Source organism: Notamacropus eugenii, chromosome 6, assembly GCF_028372415.1.
Source record: "Notamacropus eugenii isolate mMacEug1 chromosome 6, mMacEug1.pri_v2, whole genome shotgun sequence".
Classification (NCBI taxonomy): domain Eukaryota; kingdom Metazoa; phylum Chordata; class Mammalia; order Diprotodontia; family Macropodidae; genus Notamacropus; species Notamacropus eugenii.
This window is the reverse complement of record NC_092877.1, coordinates 2573374-2592813: the sequence shown is the minus strand read 5'-3', so window position 1 is coordinate 2592813 and position 19440 is coordinate 2573374. Positions and strand designations below refer to the sequence as shown.

Below are 19440 nucleotides of genomic sequence, written 5' to 3'. Positions count from 1 at the left end.
GTCTAACATTTCCTTCTCCAGTTAATTTTACAGATGAAGAACTAATACCCAAATCCCAAATTGGTCCCCGCCCCAAATGACCAGTACCAACTTCCTTTGTAGAACAACAGACAAGGAAGGAATCTTGCCAACACTAAGCTCACAGGTTAACCTCAGCAATATCGTCATTCAGAATAACCATCGTAAATATCCCATTATATCCCCCCTTTCTCACTGTGCAGTACCAGTAGGGTTGTCCATATCATTATGATTCTAAGAATTACAATCTAGAATCGTTGAAGCTAATCAAGCAAATTAGACATTGTCATGGCCATGGATCCTGAGAAACTAAGCTCTAAAACTAAACTCCAAAAACGAAAAAAATTTCTTCTCACACACACTTGTCCAATTCAAACATTCTCTATTAAGGTCGTCAGAGGGAGAACTTGAAAAAGATCTCCTTGACTCGTTTTCTCCACTGTACCACGTTGCTGTTCCTGAATTTATTAATACGTATGTATGTGTGTGTATAGTGTGTATATGTGTGTATACACACACAAGCAGGATAGTTAAGAAATATCTAATGAAATATAAAAGGGTGGGTAGTCCAATGCCAGAACCCCTAAGAATCTCTCTTCATATCTATTTATCTTTCTATATTTTTAGCTACTTTTTTAACCTCACTCATTTCTTCTGCATTTGTGGTGTTTTCAATGGATCTGTAGCCTCAGTGGTCCTATGGCTACAGGTTTAGTATTTATCATTATAGATTTAGGACTTGAATACTTATCAGTCATCTAGTTCAGTCCCTTATTTTATGAGACTGATGCACCACTATGTTAAATGATTTGTCCAAAATGACCTAGATATTAAAGCGCAGTCATTATTCTGACAGGATTCCTTTGTGTCCACATCTGATCATCTTTTCACTTCACTGCTTCTAGTCTTCAAATCTAATAAACTGCCAAACAGTAAGAACTCTGTGTGAAATTATGGTGAAGACAAAATAGACAGTTAGAGTCCTTAGTCTGTCATTAAAGTTTTTCCACAAACTTTCTCTGTAGAGCTCTGCTTGTCCATCCCAATTTTATACAGCTAGCATCTGTTTCAACCCATGTGTGTAATTTTTCTACCATAAATACAGCATATATTCTTGGCTCCAAACCTTTGGCTCCAAACCATACCTCTTGCCTTAGTGATCTCTTTCTGCTGTTCTTATTGTAGAAGTGGTCCATTTTCCTTATGAATTGAATAAATCTTTCGTAATTTTCAAACTCTTCCTTGAACATTTTCTGTCCATTGAACATCTCTGTCCATCTCTACTCTCAAAGCTGTAAGACAATTTTTGTAAAACACTTTAAGCTTTTATTTTTGTTTTTTAGTATTAATATGGACATTGTATAGAAATGTCCACATCCCGACATGAGTTATGAGCCCTATGATGTCAGGGAATGCATTCTTATAGTTTCAGGCTATTTACATGTTGAAAAAAGATACACTTAAAAGGAAGAAAAAGAGGAATGTCCTTGGCACCTTCAGAGAATGAAACCATTAGTTAGTCTGTTCCACTTTTAATAAGCTTTAATTGTTCATAAAATCTGCCTGACACCAATTGTAAATTTCCTTCTTTATAATTTCCACCCCACTAATCCTGCTTCTATACTTTTTTATTGAAGACAATCATGACTGCCCCCTTCCTATCCATGTCTCATTGCAAAATTCACTGTATCCATCATACTTGTCCATTCTGATGGCGTTGTAGTCTTTCGATGCATTAATGTATCTCCATCAAACCATTCCCTTAATGTCAAAGATTTAAAGTGTTTGTAAACTTGTTTTTGTTTAGGTTTTACAGTTGTATATTATTCTGAAAATCTATGAAGAGAAGTCTAAAAATAATTTTCAGAGCATGATTTCAATAATGATAATGTTGTCTTTTTATTAAATGATAAATTTTTGTTCTTGGTCTACATCTTTGGTTTCAGAGATATAAGGAGCCTTAGACATGTAAACCATCTCCATTAATATGCCTTCAGACATCTTATGCAATTCATACCTTCAGATCATTGTTTATGAGCAGATAGTTTGACTCACTCCCCTCCCCGCCTCATTTTTATTTAGCTAGTATGTTTCTCAGGCACAATGTGAACCAAGATTGTCCTTATTCTTAATCTAGCAATACATAGACCCTACTATGATTCCTCTGTTCTATTCTTTACTAATTCCAGTATGTCATTTACCTTTTATTTTTGCCAGATGCAAAACTTGCTTTATCTCCAACATTATCTCCAACCAAGTTATCTACGTGAAACCACAGTTGCTGCCAAATCTCTCTGCTTTTTATTCTCTGAGGATAATATATGCATTTCTGCCTTTGGACATATCATTTTCCCCAAAGTGTGATGCCTTCTTTCCTGATCCCTACTAAATTAATTTAGCCTTTCAGGCACAGTGTGCTCAAGTTGTTGACAATCCTACTCTCCTAACCCATAGATAATCTTTATTCCTCTCAAATTGTTTAGCCTTCATTGAAATTGCCAGTCAGCTTTTAAAATAAATTGCATGTGTTACAATTGATCTTTGTTTGTATCTATTTCAACTTCCCACATGTACCAAAAACATCTTGTGGGAAGGAACATTATGATGCCTTCTAATATTCCTGGATATTTGGTTCTTTGCACAAAAATGATAACCAGAAAGTTAATGATGAGGATAATGAGAAACAGGAGGAGGAGGAAGAGGATGATGACCTCAGAGAAGCCTTCCTACTCACCCTTTTTGGGCAGTTCCTTTCTGATTTATTTTTTATTGAACTTATGAAACGAATATTCTAGTTTCCAGTGGATGGACCAGGAAAAAAAGTGCATAGGAAGAAATTAGCAGACATATCTACTCACCAGAGCATAAACTGTCCTGCACACTTCATTTCCTCGATCCACAGTAAAGATGGTTTATCATGTACATAGTAATTTCATGATTAGCTACTTTTCTTACCCCTCTAATATTATCAAATTAAGAATTAATCTACTGGTATACTTTATTGAAAGAAAATCTATGGTTCACTCCATTTTACAACAAAGTTCAGAGTCAGAGAGATGTTTTTGTTCTTTGTGCTTTGTACTTTATTTGAAACCTAAGTATGGTCTGTGAACAATTTTAATTTGCCTCCAAGACCTTTGGAACCCATACCCTAGGGACCTTATATTGACCACACATGCATGGTCTCAAAAGAAATATTACAAAAAATGTCCCCATGTCACTTTCAGTGAAGGGAATTTTCTAAATATCAAAATGATCTTGCAGTTAGAATTATTTCCACCTTCAGAAATACTAACACAGACTTTGCTAAGACTATTCGATATACAATTAGAAGTAAGTCCTCACATAAATCAATGATTTGCTCTCAGAGGAGTTGGAGTAAGACTTGACCAGCCTCACCTTAAAAAAATACATACTGAGAGAACTTAATAAATCCTTCTTTACTCCACCTCTCCCAGGTCAGTGAAGATATTGTAAAAAACTCAGCTTTAAGATGCAAAATTTCTCCCTCCCTCAATCTCCTAGCATAGGTAGTCGATACCTAGTATGATTTCATTTGGTAATCAACAAACTCTCAGGCAAGAATCTCTACTGTTGGGATGCTGCTACTATTATCACTGGCACTACTACTCTTGAGTTCATAAGTTCATCCTCACCGGTAGACACACTTTCCACAAGGAACGTCTCTGCTACTTCATTTCCTAGAAGTATAAGGTGATAATATCCATAGTGTCAAGCAACTTTTTTAAGTAGAAAAAATTTCCTCCCTCTTTTATCGCAATTCTCAATAATATAATAATCATGTTTGTCAAGATGGAGACATTTGAGTCAGTCTACCAAGCAATAAACATTTAATAAATAGTAACGATGTTCCAGGTATTGCACTTCATATTGAGTATGTTTTGAGGAGCTCAGTTTTAACGGATGAGCCAATGAGCAAATAATAAAGTACATGTCCAATCTACCCATTGTGAAGGGATCCCCAATTGTCATGCAACCTCTTTCTTATTAAAGGATTATTAACTGTACCAGGTGTGCAATATAGAAGAATAAGATGAGAATCAAAATTGTGTGTAGAACAAAAAAAAAAGTTAAATTAAATTAATGTGCCATCCATCAATCAACAAAGATGTATTGAGTATGTTTAAGTGCTACAGTTAAAAAATAAAATGGATGAAACAATCTATTTTAAGTTTCCTCCCTTCTAACCTAGTAGTAATAATAATAACTTGTTTTTAGTACTTTTTAGTTTATTAAGCTCTTTGGTGACAAACCTGAAAGAGACCCACATTTGACAGATATCTCACGAATGTCCTGTAAAAAGTAAGTCTTGTGATCACTACCCATGGAATCTAATATTCAACAGTAAGTAAGCATTTATTAGGTACGTTCATTGTTTTAAGTACAAACACAAGCAGAAAGAAAAACAACCCCTGTCCACAAAGAGCTTACATTCAAGTAGGTGAAGACAACAATAAAAAGGCGCTTACCTTTGAATTCTCCCAGATCTCTGTATCATTCATAATATCCCAAGTTCACCTAGGGACTTCCCCAAATTCAGGACAGGTTGCTGTGATAAAATGGAGAGCAACTTGGAAAGGGAGGGATGCAGGAGTGAAGAGCTCATCCCACTCCTTTCTAGAATAGAAAGCAGGGGAAGGACTCTGGAAGAAAGAATTGGTGCAATATCAGATACAAACCCTATACCCAATAAACAACACCACTCAATGTAAATGATATTAAATAAACATTTATTAAAAATATCTGTAAAGGATTTCCACATTAAAAAGAAGAAGAAGAGTCAAGGACCTAGGTAAGCCTAGCCTCTTTAAAACTATAAATTTTCAAAAGAGGAAAGGAATAGAAGGAAATCATGGAAATGAGGGAGCTGATCACGGAGAGCCCATATAAATAATTAAATTGAATTCAATAAGCATTTATCAAGTGACTTATATGTCAAGCATTAACACATAGCAGAGCATGTCAAAGGAAAAGGGTATACTTGTGAGCAAATATTTTTTTTAAAGAAACTAACAATAAATGGTTATGGATTAAAAGAATGTCATGAGATAAAGGGCAAGAGCAGAATAAATTAGGTTAAACAACCAGAAATATCAGAGCAATAACTTAAAAAAAACCCCATCAAGAATGGTATGGAAGAGCAAAGAAAAAAGGGTCAAGAAGAAAAGTTTAAAAAAACTATTAGAGGGAGATGATGAATCAATCTGTAATTTTTAAGCTTGCATTATGTAAGAAATAGTGTGCTAGGCATTTGGACATAAACCATCTTCAGTATCAGAGAACTCATAAACTAATAGCAATTATAAACTTATAAAGTAATTGAAAATATAAACATGTATATAAATATATTTAGGATATATGCAAATAAAATCAATACAAGTTATCCATATGCAAAGAAATTTGGGAGGAAAGGCATCAGATTTGGAGGGATAAGGAAAGGCTTGGCCAAATTTTTAGGGGAAATGTTCTAAATTATGTGATATATGAAAAACATATATATATCTCTGTGGAGTATTTAAACCACGTTTTCAAAGAAATGAATTCAAGAGGAAAGTTGTAGTGTTAAAACAAGAGGAAATTCCTTTATTCCACAAATCTTATACAAACTGGCAAAAACTCTCTGTACTTTTGACATGGAGAAAAATAATTAAAAAAACCCCATAACCTTCTTTAACCACTCAGTTGTGTGTGTGTGTGTGTGTATGTGTGTGTGTGTGTGTGTGTGTGTGTGTGTCCCAGAGTCTTCTGTTAATTTTATTTCTGTCATTTTGGCTTTATATTGCCTAGCATATTGAGTAGCTACTATGCATTTTTAAAATTAAATTTCTTTCCCCAGTTGTCTTCTTTTTATGTATTCTCTAATTGGAACAAAAACATGATCAAAATGATTAAGTATGTATTGTTCTACATCACTCCTATTCTGTTATTTATACTTTGATTTATCATTCTTTATCTGGGCAGCTAGGTGGTGCAGTGGATAGAGCTGGGATCTAGAGTCTAGAGTCTAGGAAGTCTAGAGTCAGGAAGACTTGAGTTCAAATGTGATCTCAGATAATCTCTAGTTGTGTGACCCTAGGCAGGTCACTTAACCCTGTTTGCCTCAATTTCTTCATCCATGAAATCATGTTAATCCATCTGACCCTGAAGATTTTTTTCCTAGGGATTTCACGGATGGCTTGTTCAATTTCCTTTTCTGAGACAGGATTATTTAAGTTAATGTGGGCAATTTATATTTTTAAATATTCATCTACTTCACAAAGATTGTCAAATATATGGGCATACAGTTGAGGAAAGTAATTTCTAATTGTTGTTTTAATTTCCTCCTTATTGGAGGTGAGTTCACCCTTTTCATTTTTGATATTGGTAATTTGATTTTCTTCTTTCTTTTTTTAAATCAAATTGATGAAAGTTTTATCAATTTTATTCTTTTTCCCAATAAAACAGACTCTTCATTTTATTTGTCAATTCAATAGTTTTCTTAATTTCAATTTTATTAATCTCTCATTTGGTTTTTCAGTATTTCTAGTTTGGTATTTACTTCTGAATTTTCAATTTGTTCTTTTTCTAGCTTTGTCTGCTGCATGCCCAATTCATTGATCTCCTCTTTCTCTATTTTATTCATGTAAATTTTCAATAAACTAGAACCTCCTCTAAGAACTGTTTTTTCAGCATCCCATAAGTTTTGGAAGTTTGTCTCATTATTGTCATTCCCTTGAATGAAGTTTTTGATTGCTTCTATGCTTTGTTGTTTAATCCACTCTTTCTTTAGGATTAGAGTATTTAGTTTCTAGTTAATTTTTGCTCTATCTTTTCATGGCCTTTTATTATATATAATTTTTATTGCATCATGATCTGAAAAGGATGCATTTGACGGTCTCTGCCTTTATGAAGAGGACTGTGAGATCTTTATGCCCTGGTACATGGTCAATTTTTGCGTATGACCCATGTACTACTGAGAAAACAGTATATTTCTTTCTATTCCCATTCAATTATCTCTAGATGTCTATATATCTAGCTTATCCAGAATTTTATTTACTTCCTTAACTTCTTTTTAATTTTGAAGTTAGATTTATCAAGCTCAGAGAGGGGGAGGTTGAGGTCCCCCATTAGTACATTTTTGCTCTCTTTTTCTTCCTGTTACTCCCTTAATTTCTCCTCTAAGAATCTGGATGCTATACCATTTGGTGGATATGTGGTTTGTAATGATATTATTGAGGTCTGGGAATCATAATGATGAAGTTTGGGTTGCTCAGGACCCCAAAATACTGATATGCTAGGTCCTAAGTTTATTAAACGTTAGCCACTTTGGGTTGACTCTTAAGGAGCCTAACTGTTTGTGACACTTGTATTAACAAGCAGTCCAAGTAGAATCTCAGCTGGACAATCAGAACTGGATTGAATCTGAGCACCTTCATCAGGTGGAGATGGACTTACATATAGAAAGACTATGGGAAAGATCTAGAGGTGGTCTAGTAATCTGGGAGGAGGGTCTAAGGAGGATCTTGATGATACTGGTGTAACCAGTAATATAATCAAGGGTGAGAAACACCTGGAGGCAATGGGGAGGTTCCCAGAGTCTGAACCCCATCAATATTACTTCATGGTCTATGGTGCCTTTTAGCAGGATATACTTTCCTTCCTCATCTCTTTTGATTAGATCAGTTTCTGCTTTTGCTTTATCTGAGATTAGGATTGTTACCCTTGCTTTTTTTTAAAAATTAGTTGAAGAACTATATATTCTGCTCCAACGGTTTTTCTTTACCCTGGGTGTATCCCCCTTTTTCAAATGTGTGTCTAGTAAACAACATACTGTAGTTTTGTGGGTTTTAATCTGTCCTTCTACTCATCTCCATTTTATGTGAGAGTTATTCCATGGATATTCACAGTTATGATTTCTATCCGTGTCTTTCTCCCCATTCTATCCCCCCTTTTATTTCTCCCTTCTCCCTTCCCCTTTTCAATAGTTTCACTTTTGACTTCCACACCCTCAATCCTCCCTCCCTTTTATCAGCCTCTCCATTTTATTTACCCTCTCATCTACTATTTCTTGCCTCTCTTTTATTCTTCCCCTCCTTTTCTTCTTCTACTGCCTGTAGGGCAAATAAGATTTCTATACTTAACTGAGTATGCTGTTCATTCCTTGAACCAATTCAGAGGAAAGTAAAGCTCAAACAACGCTCATCTTCCTCCCCTCTCTCCCTCTACTATAATGTTTTTGTGCCTCTTCCTGCGATGCAATTTGCCTTGTTCTGCCTTCTCCTTTTCTATTCTCCAATTATAATCTCTTCTAACCCTTTAATTATGTTTTTAATCATCATATCAGTTACTTTATACCCACATCCTTTACCTATGTATGTCCCTTTTAAATGTCCTAATAAATATACAATTCTCAAGATTAACAAGTGTTATCTTCCTCTATAAGGATGTAAATGGTTTGCCCATATAGAATAACAAGTTTTTTTCATATTTACTTTTTATGCCTCTCTTGAGTCTTGTATTTGAAAATCAACTTTTCTATTGAGCTCTAGCCTTTTCATCAGGAAGAACTGGAAAACCTTTATTTCATTCAATGTCCTCTCCTTGCCTGGAATATTATGCTCAGTTTTGCTGGGTAATTGATCCTTGGTTGGAGTCTAAGCTCCTTTGCCTTACAGCATATCATATTTTAATCCCTCTGATCTCTTAATGTAGAAGCTGCAAGGTCCTGTATGATCCTGACTGTGGTTTCTCCATATTTGAATTGCTTCTTTCTGGCTGCTTGTAGTATTTTCTCCTGAACTTGATGGTTCTGGAATTTGGCAACAATTGTTCTTGGTGTTTTCAATTTCAGATCTCTTTCAAGATGTCTTCAGTGGATTTTTTAGATGACTATGTTTCTGGATCTAGAACCTCAGGGCAGTTTTCTTTGATGATTTCTTGGAAGATATTGTCCAGTTTCTTTTTTCACTATGGCTTTCTGGTATACTAATAATTCTTATATTTTCTCTCCTGGTTCTATTTTCCAAGTCAGTTGTTTTTCCAATGAGGATATTTTACATTTTCTTCTATTTTTTCATTCTTTAGATTTTGTTTGACATTCTTTTTTTAAAATAAAACACAATTTTTTTATTGATTTCTTGCAATCAAATGCTTCCAACTACTATGACCTTCATTCATGTACCATTCAAAACAAAGGGATGATTCCTTGAGTATTTTTTAAATGATACATAACATTTTAATATAGCAAACAGAATATTAAAACTTATGATGCTCCCTGATTAACTATGTAAACTGATAATTTCAAAAAAGCAGAACTAATAATTTGCTTCCTTTCTTCATAAAGTAGAAATTTAAACATTTCTCCTGATAGTCTTGAGGTTGTCATAATGTTAGGAGTAGTGCAAAGTGTGGCACATGTGGGATCATCTAGGAAGACGTGTAACTAACACACCTCATTAGAATTAATCAGTTATGCATAACAAAATGCATACAGTCAATGCATGACAGAAAACATCTTTCCTGTGCAAGGCCATCTTTGGGCTCCTGTATTAATTTGATTTTGCATTATACTTTAATTATTACATATAGCATAACCCTGAAGTTAAGAAAAAGAAAATAACTGCTGTGTGAAGAAAGTGATTCTGGGTTATCATTTGGTTTGAATGGGGGCAGAGACCCTCTGGAAGTAAGAAACTGCCACCTCTAGATTCTTCAGCCCCGACCACTCCTGAGACTGTGCTAGGTGCTTCACAGTGACTCTTCTCTATGGCATGGCCAGGACTCTTCTCCTACACTGGTCTATCTGGTTACCCTCCACATGACCCGGACTGTGCCTCACCTCATGGTTTTCCCTTTTTGCTGTTTTCACTGTATGATTTCCTCTCCCTCACCACCACCATTTTGCCCCCTTGTGACCTTCTATTTCACTGTTTATGACTTCTTTCAGAATACCTTTGGGGAGCTCCAGAAGCAGGAACTCTCGGAATAGGAAGTCCAAGGGAGGAAGTTTCGGGATGGGGATGTCTTTTGCTTTCCTTGTGCTGGCTGCAAATTCCTGTCAGGGAGAAGAGGCTGCAGCAGTCTGTGCAGGAGTAGGCAGGCTCCATAACTCTGATTTCTCTACAAAATCAGCATCTACATCCAATTCCTTGTCAGGCAGAGCCTTTTGGAGCCTGGCCTGTTCAACTCAGAGCTGCTTGTTTTCTTTCTCTAACCTTTCATTGTAGGCCACAAGAAACTCCACATGTCATTTCAGATCAGCAATATTGGTCGCCTGTTCTTCTATTGTTGTTTTGTCATCTTTGGGGACTTTGATGCCAGGAAACAGTTCTGTTGAGACTTTCCTCTTCTGAAGGAGAAAAAGAAGAGTTCTGGGTCCCTATTAAGGACTCCTGGCACTGTGGCAAGACTAAACTGCTGAGACTTGGGTATGTTTGGGCTCTCAGATCCATCCTTAGGCAGCAGCCTGGTTGACAATAGAAGATGAGGGGTTCCATCAGGAGCCTGTTGGACTTTCCACCTTTCCTCTAGTTTGTCATTTTCCACCTCCCTTGAATAAACAAGAGTTGTTTCATGTGGCTATCCCTTTGTAATTCCAGTGATAACTGATGCTGCTCAGACTGTGTCAGCTTCATGACTTCAGAAAGATCTGTGGCCACCTTTTGGTGACACAAAATATCCTGTTTGTATTTCCCTGGAGCTAATGACTCATCTGTCTTCCCGCTCTGCTAACGAGACAAGTTGAGGGGCCTGTCCATTACTGCCATAGAAGCCAGGGTGGAAGGCAGCAGCAGTGGGGGAGAGCAGCACTCAGATGGGCCCTGAGACAGGTCGGAGCCACTGCCAGTTCAACACAGCCACCACCGCTGCTTCCTCCTTCCCCTACTCAGACACCCCAGAGTTTGACTGATTCTTGATGTCTCATAGACTCATTACCTTCTACTTAACCAATTATAAATTTTAATCAATAGCTTTCTTCAGTTAACTTTTGTACCTCCCTTTCCACTAGTCCAATTGTTCCTTTTAAGGAGTTTTTTTCTCCAGTTAGGTTTTGTACTTCCTTTCTCATTTATCCAATTTTCCTAGTTAGGTTTTGTGTTTTCTTATACATTTGTCCAGTTTTCCTTTTAAGAAACTGTTCCCTTCAGTGAATTCTTTTTTTTCCATTTTATCAATTTTATTTTTAAAATCATTGGCCAGCTTTTTTTCTACCTTTCTAATTTTGCTTTTAAAATTCTTCTTGAGCTCTTCCAAGAAGGCTCTTTGGGCTTAAGACCAGTTCATATATCCCTTTGAGGTTTCAGATTTCAGTACACTATCAATGCTGTCCTCTTCTGTCTCGGTATTTTGATGTCTGTCTCCATATTAAAATTCTCTGATCTTTGCTTTTCTGTTTTGCTTCTTGCTCGTGGTGATGGCCTTTCCCCTGACTGTCAATATGGATCTCTGCTTCTGGGGCATAAGGGGCTCTGTCCCTCAGGTGGCTTTGTGTGTTGTGGCCTCTGTTTATTTCAGCTAGAAGTAAGAATACTGAAGCTTACTTGGTGTTGAGCTGACTGGTGTGTACCAAAGTTGAGGCCACATAAAATCTTTCTGAGTTTCCCCATGGTTGCACTGAAGATCCTGGTGTGAGGTGTGGAGGAGAGGTGGTCTGGACACAGGAGATCTCCTCCTCCCTTGATATAGAGTACAGGAAGGCTCAGTGGCTGGTGAACTCCCACCTGCCCTGTTGTCTGCGCAATTCCCTTGGTTGTGCTAAGGTATGCCTTGAATCCTGATTTTGTAGCTTACAGGTTCCATACTCCCTCCCTTCCAGGGTTCAGGATTTCCTCCTGGTTCACTGAGGTGGGTCTGTCTGGGACACCTGTGGACAAGCACTGGTCCCCTTTAGCAACAGCAAGGGGGAATCTTATCCTCTATCTCCCTAATCTCCTAACCTGAGAGACTGCTGTGAACATTCTACTGATCCCACTATTTTAGGATTTTTCCTGGGGAAATATTCTCTGCATTTTTTGAAGTCAACAAGGGGAGGGTGACAGCACTTACAGCTCCACTATCTTGGCTCTTGGAAGTTCAAGTAGGTGACTTTCAAACATTTAGTTTGTGGGTTGATAATCTCAGGAGAGGGTAATGCTCTTACCAGGGTCCTGGGCTTTTCTCTCACTTAGTTCTGCTCGACTCCTATCCTGAGCTGATAGTTTGAGAAATCTCACTGCTGTTTCTGCGTCAGTCTGCCCTGGTTACTGCTCCACTATGGTGGAGTCTTGGCTAATGCAGACTGTGCACTCTACATTCCCCCAGCCCTGTGTAATAGATGTTTCTCCTCGAACTTCAGGGCTGTTCTGGGCTGAAAAATCCTCCACATTCTGTCTCCTGGTGAATTCTACCACTCTAAAATTTGTTCAGATTCTCTTTTTAGAGGTATCTGAAGGAATTTGTGGTAGGGCTCAGGTGAGTCTGGGTTCTCACTCTGCCATCTTGGCTCTGCCCCACCCCCCAACCCCCATATATAAATATTTCACCAATATAATTTTGGCATATATAAGAAACTCTTCTTCATTCATATCACCCTGTAATGCACTCTATTTATGTCATTCTCTTAGTGAGGCATTCAGATGTGAAGATTGTATTCTGTCAGACAAGAGTGGAGAAGGATGATGCAAAACAAATGAAGGGATGCTCTGTCTCTTTTAATTATCTAATATATAGTAAACTAGTGCTCTGTGAAATGATATCTAACAGAACTTGCAATTAGATATTCTCAATTCTTATCCCACTTTTATGAAGAAAAAAATGTTAATCTTTCTATTATTGTCTTGAAATAAGAAATCTTCTGTTTCATTACATGAGATTTTGTCTAGATACTTTCTAAATTTGTTATTTTTCCTATCATGAAAGTTAATGTTGACTGCTATTAAAAAGGCATTGATTGCTTCAAAATTTTCTTGTCATTGAGCCAAGATCACCCAATACATCCCAGTCCATTGTCAGTCTTCTTTGCTTTCATTGTGCCACTGTACTTCATTGACTCTGGAGGAGAAATTTAGATTGATGAATTTGCAGTCCTGTCATGGATCGACATGCACAAAATAATGGAAATCAAAGTGATCAGAAAGAAGACAATGCTATATACAGCAATAGCAAAGGTGTTTTAAGACCTTTGAGCAACTAAGTCATTTTAACTTTTATCAATACCCAAACTAGAAAGAAGAAAGACACTACTTCCAGAAGAAGAACTCATGAACAGAAGTATTTAAAAAATGATTTTACATAAATATATGTATGTGTTTGTGTATGCGTTTGTACAGGTGTGTGTATGTGTATCTAGTGGTACACATCTCTAGGGTAGAGGGAGTAGGAAAAATACGAAAAAACTGTTTTGCAGCTTTAGTATGTATTTTAAAGGAATCGCACATGTTTTAAATTGCATATTTAATTTGGTACATGTTTATGAGGAATGGCTGAGCTACTTGCGGTACATGACTGTGATTGAGAACCATTATACTATTTGAAATGATGAGCTCAATGTTTTTAGGGATAAGAAAACATGGAAAGAATTTCACAAAATAATGAACAAAATGAGCAGAAACAGCAAAACACTGTATACAGTAATAACAATAATGTTTTAAGAAAGACTTGAAAAAATAAGCTTCTTTGTTCATTATAAATACTGAAATTAACTATAAGCATATGGAGAAAGTTGATACTTGCTGTCAGAGATAGAACTGATAAATAGAAGTATGTGTAACATGATTTTACATATGTGTAACTACTTGTGTCTAATGGTAGCCATCTCTAGGTCTGGGAGTGGAGATAAAAAAGATATTTGTTTGATAATTTCATTGTATATTTGAAAGGAATAGTAAGTTGTATGCAATAGATTTGAATTTTCATGTACAATCATCTTTTTATTGTACTATGTTATGGAAATACTTTATAACATAAATTTTTAAAAATTGCTTTAAAAAAGGAACAGCAAGTTGTACATAGTAGATTTGAAGTTTCGTGTGCAATCACAGTTTTTTATTATGCTATGTTATTGAAATGCTTGTTTTATTCTATTAATTAAAAGTAAAATAAAAAAGACGAATTAGAAGCAAATTTCTGTGATAGAATTTCTCATGTTGAAAGGGAGGAGAACCAAGAATCTTTGTATCCACACTACATATAAATCAACTGACCAACACTTATTCAATCTTTATTATGTTATGAGGACTGTACTAAACATACTGTAGGACTAAATTTGGCTTTATAAGAATTGATCAGATTGAATTTCTTCAGGAGTTGGTTACTAGTATTCTCTTCTAACACTGACATTCACTCCTCAAGGCGTTATTTTCTGGCACATCTTAAAGAAGCTCGTCTGTTAGATTTCTTGTCCTTTCTTTTCCATGAAATAGTAGAAATGTGAAGAAACAAGCATTTAATCTTGTAGAATTCTTAGACTGATTTTTGGAATAAATTGTCAAGGAACTTTAATTGAATGTTCTGAGATTGATGAAACACCATGCAGTACATTAAAATGCTTTTCTGGCAGTGATTTTTCTCATTTAAAACATCCTTTCTTCATTTACCTAAGAATTTTATGACTATTCTTCAGATGGTTGTAGAAACTGAAACTGTGAACATCAGAGAAGGACATAAGAAATGACACAGATTTAATTAAAAATAACCATAAATTTCATCAGAACAGTTTGGAAAGAAGTCATAGAATCCATATTCATGATCTTATTGAGAAATTATTCTGAGATCCGTTAAGTTCCTGAAAGTTTCCTTCACATCATTGTTCCTTAGACTGTATATTAAGGGATTTAGCATATGAATCACTACAGTATAAAGAATAGATTCTGCTTTGACTGAAGGTCATGAGCTTTGGGAATTGGGGATACAGTACAGAAAGAGGATGGTCCCATAGCAGATAGTAACAGCTGTCAAGTAGGAGGTACATATGGAGAAAGCTTTATATCTCCCATCGGCTGAATGCATTTTGAAGACAGTGACATAAATAAAAAGATAGGATATAAGGATAATGATGAGGGTGCAAAATGCATTGAGATTTCCAAAGATAGCACGTATTAACTCACTGAAGTATTTATCAGGCCAGGAAGCAAAGAGGAAGACAATATTCATATACAAAGTTATTAATGATTTTGGTCTCACAAAATGACAATACAAGAAGTGAGTAGGTGAGTGCAATAGAAGAAATTATGCCCCAAGAATACGCCACAACCTCTAGCAGGTTTTGGGGACATGGAAATTGTATACAGCAAAGAGTAACATAAAGCAACAAAGGGATCATAGGCCATCACTGCCAACATGACCATATCTGCTATCACACTGGTGACGCCCATGGAAAACTGTGTGATGCAAGCTTTGATGGAAATACTTCTGTCTTTTACAACTATGTTTTCTATTAGTTTTGATGTAGCTATAGTGGAGTAACAGAAATCCACAAAGGACAAGTGGCTGAGGAAAAAGCACATGGTGGTGTGAAGTTTGGGATTCATCTTGATGATCACAGTTGTGCCTAAGTTTCCCACCACGGTGACTGCATAGATGGTGATGAACAGTAGAAACAAGGGCACCTGGAACTCTGAATAATCAGAGATTCCTAAGAGGATGAACATGACAGCACCCCTATGATTCCTGTCAGGGTTCACTACCATTCCTGTTGGAGAGAATTAGAGATGGAACATGAGAAGCAAACATAAATGAAACTGAAGAACGGAGAAAAATCATGGAGTATGAATTAGAAATTGCTATTGTTATAATTATTGAAGAGATAATAATAGCATTAGTTTAAAAGTTAATGCTTACTCATAAGTCCCATATATTTGAGTTGAGAGAAGATCATAGGGCATGAAAGATTCTAAAATAAGAGTGAAATAGAGAATGGCCTAAGTATATGGATGGCTATAAATTTGCAGAATCTAGTACAATCTGTACTTGAACAATGTCCATTCAAGAAAATATAGCTCCCCCAGAATATTAAAAGGTAAGTGATAGGTTGCTAATTGTAAAGTCAGGAAGACTTGAGGAAAGATGTTGCCTCAGACAATTACTATGTGACCTTGAGGAAATTATTTAATCTCTGCTTCTCCCAGTTCCCTCACGTTTAAAATGGGAAAAGTAATATCACCTACCTCCTAGGATTGTTGGAAAGACCAAATGGGATAACATCTTTGAAGTGCTTAAGACAACACCTGGCACATCGTCAGTGCTATACTATTGTTAGTTATTATTTGTGTACATGATTTCAATCCCAACTGTGTATTTGATGACTGTGTAATCTGCAATCATTTCACCTATTTTACCTTGATATTTATAATAATAGCAAGAATAATAACTAACATTTATATAGTATATTCTTTATGCCACGTTTCATGCTAAGTCCTTTACAATTATTATCGAAATGATCTTCAGAATAACCTGGAGAAGTAAATACTATTAATTATTCCTTCCTTACAGATTGAGAAACTGATGTTAACAGAGGTTAAATGATTTAACTAGAGGTATACAAGCTAGTATGTATCTTGAGGTCACATTTGAACTCACATCTCCTTGACTCCAGGTCCAGATCTCTATCCACTGTACTGTAAAATATGAGATAGGCTTAGAAAATATTTAAATTATTTTTCCAGGTTTACCATTATTTATTCAAACTTTTAAAATCATTTCAGTGTCTTAGCAGTAAAATCTTAAGATTCTTCCCTCTTTGCAAATAGTCTGAAAAGAATATCTAGATAAATAGAGAAGTCCCCTATTGGTTGAATATGAGATCTAATCCCATGAAATTGTTTCTTTGTAATGGGACTATCTGGAAATAAAGTCATTATGAGACTACTGAGAAGATGTAGAAAAAGCTTGAATTGGGGAGTTTTTTGGATCTGATGCATTATCTTTCCTTCCACGGAGTAAATAGGTCTATCCCTTTGAAGAACACCACAATGTAGTAATTATCTTCTAACTAGGAAACAACAATTGAAAAGAAGACAAAACAAAAAAATAGAAACAAACAAATGAATAAACAAAGAGACAGACGATCAGACAGACAGAGACAGAGGAGAGAGACAGAAAGAGAGACATAAATCAAAGGTGGTGGAGACCTAACTCATTGAGAGTTGTTAGACATGGCTGGGATATGTGGATGAGGAAGTGAGTCAGGGAAGAAGGGATGCTAGTTACCATTTCAATTTGTATTTCTTTTTTTAAATAAAAGTCTAACAGAAGAACATACTCCAGTTTCATAAGCTCATGAACAATTGCCACTGTGAGAGACAGTGTGAGACGAGCTGCCAGTAAACTGAAAATTCTAACCTAGTAAATCCATATGTATGATTCATTCCAATGTCACTTTTCGTCCAGAAATAACACTGTCAAATTTTTCACTCTTGTCTCTACAACTTCAAAATATTTCCACATTCCACTTCCAACCCCTTTATATTCCCCCCTCTTCCTTCTTTAAATATACAAGTTCCAGATTGCACAACTTACTCATTCTTTTCTCTCTTAAACAAAGTTTATTCCCTGTAGATATTTTTTCCCTTAATTGTCAGTTTTTCACCATAAAGCTGTGGTCAATATTTGGCATTTAATAAATTCTAGTGAACTATTTGCTTATTTTTCAAATATTTATATGCTCTCCTGACTTTCTGTGAGGGACCATAAATTTCTCTCCTAGCTAGCACATCCTATCTGTACTTGTTCTCTTTTAAATGGCTTCACCACATTTTCTTGTATATATGATCAATCAGTACATTGGTATATGAAAAAAGATTCCTCAATACAGTGTAACATTTGGTTATAACTTATAAAATTAGAAAGTTGTCTGAGGCTTTCCATAGTGTCTGACACCCTCTAATCCATTTGAGCCTTTCCTGACAAAGATACTAGAGTGCTTTGCCATTTCCTGTTGCAATTCATTTTACAGATGAGGAACTGAAGCAAATAGTGTTAAGTGATTTGCTGACCATCACACAGCTAGTGAGTGTGTGAGGCCAGATTTCTGCTCACTAATTTCAAGACAGTGCTCTGTCCACTGCACCTCCAAATTATCCCTTGTTCAGGCAGTTTTTTTCCCCCAATCTTATTGGCTGAGGCATAAGGTTGTTAAATGACTTGTCCAAGGTACTTCTTAGTAGGTTCATCAGTCAGAGCTAGAGGAAGGATCTCCGTTCTTATTCTCTCATTCTATCCAGGGTACTAAATTGTTCCTCCTGGATTTGTATTGTATGTATATGTGTGTACATGTAGGTTTGTATTTGTACATGTATGTATATATGTGCATATGTACACACAGATAAACACATACACACACTCATTTGTAGGATAGTTAAAAATAATGAATCAAAAAATGACGTTTCTATCCCAATGTGAGATCAAAAACAAATCTCTCTCTCTCTCTCTCTCTTTCTCTCTCTCTCTCTCTCTCCTCTCTCTCTCTCTCTGCTTCTCCTTATCTTTCTGAATTTTCCCCTACTTTTTCAATCTCACCCATCCCTTTTCTACATTTCTGGTGTCTTCAATGGATTTGTAGACTCACTGGTCCTACCACATACCTAAATATGTTTTTTATTTATTATCATAGATTTAGAGCTTAAAGACTTAGCAGTCATGTAGTCTAGGCAATCATTTTATTGAAAAAGGGGGGTTAAATAAGTTGTCCAAGATCAGACTGATATTAAACAGTAGATTTGTGATTGTGAAATGGTTTTTATGTTCATCTTTCCACTATTGTATCTCATCTTCAAATGCAGTGAACATCAAAATAGAAATATTCCTATTTCAAATTATGTTTTAAAGTAAATGGACTATTAGCCTGTCATTCAAATCCTTCCATAAACTTGCTGCCGTGAACTGATTTTCTACCCCACTTGTAACAGCTTGCACCAACTACAACCCAAAGTGTATATTCTTTATAATATCAAGACGATGTGTATTTTTGGATCCATATCTCTCTTCTCACCATGTTACTGGCCTCTATGATCTCTTACTACTATTCCAATTGTAGAAATGTTACATTTTCCTCAAGTATCAAGCAAACCTCTCAATTTTCAAGTTATTCCTTGACAATTTTCTGTTCATTGTCCATCCTCTCCTCTCAACACTGTGAGAAAAATTTTGTAAGAAATATTAGACTCTTATAATACTAGCAATGATCTTTGCGTGCAGATGTCCACCTACCTGATGTGAATTATGAAGCCTGTGATGTGAGCGAATGTGTTTGTTACAGCTTTGGTCTTTGTACATATTGAAAAAAGATGCCAACACCTGGTAAAAATAAATACTTAAAAAAAGAAAGAGAAATGCTCTTGAAAGCTTCAGGTCACCACAAAGATTGAGTCAGTCTGTTCAATTTTTAATAAACTTTAATTATTCAGGAGATCTGCCTGAGATCAAATCTTAAATACCTTCTTTATAATT

General features: G+C 35.9%; 2 pseudogenes; both read right to left on the bottom strand.

The window, feature by feature from the left end:
• Nucleotides 1-9904: 9904 nt before the first annotated feature.
• Nucleotides 9905-13024, bottom strand: LOC140511029 (nuclear receptor-binding factor 2-like; annotated as a pseudogene).
• A 1721-nt stretch (nucleotides 13025-14745) lies between these two features.
• LOC140511028 (olfactory receptor 5D13-like) lies at nucleotides 14746-15683 on the bottom strand (annotated as a pseudogene).
• Nucleotides 15684-19440: the final 3757 nt, after the last annotated feature.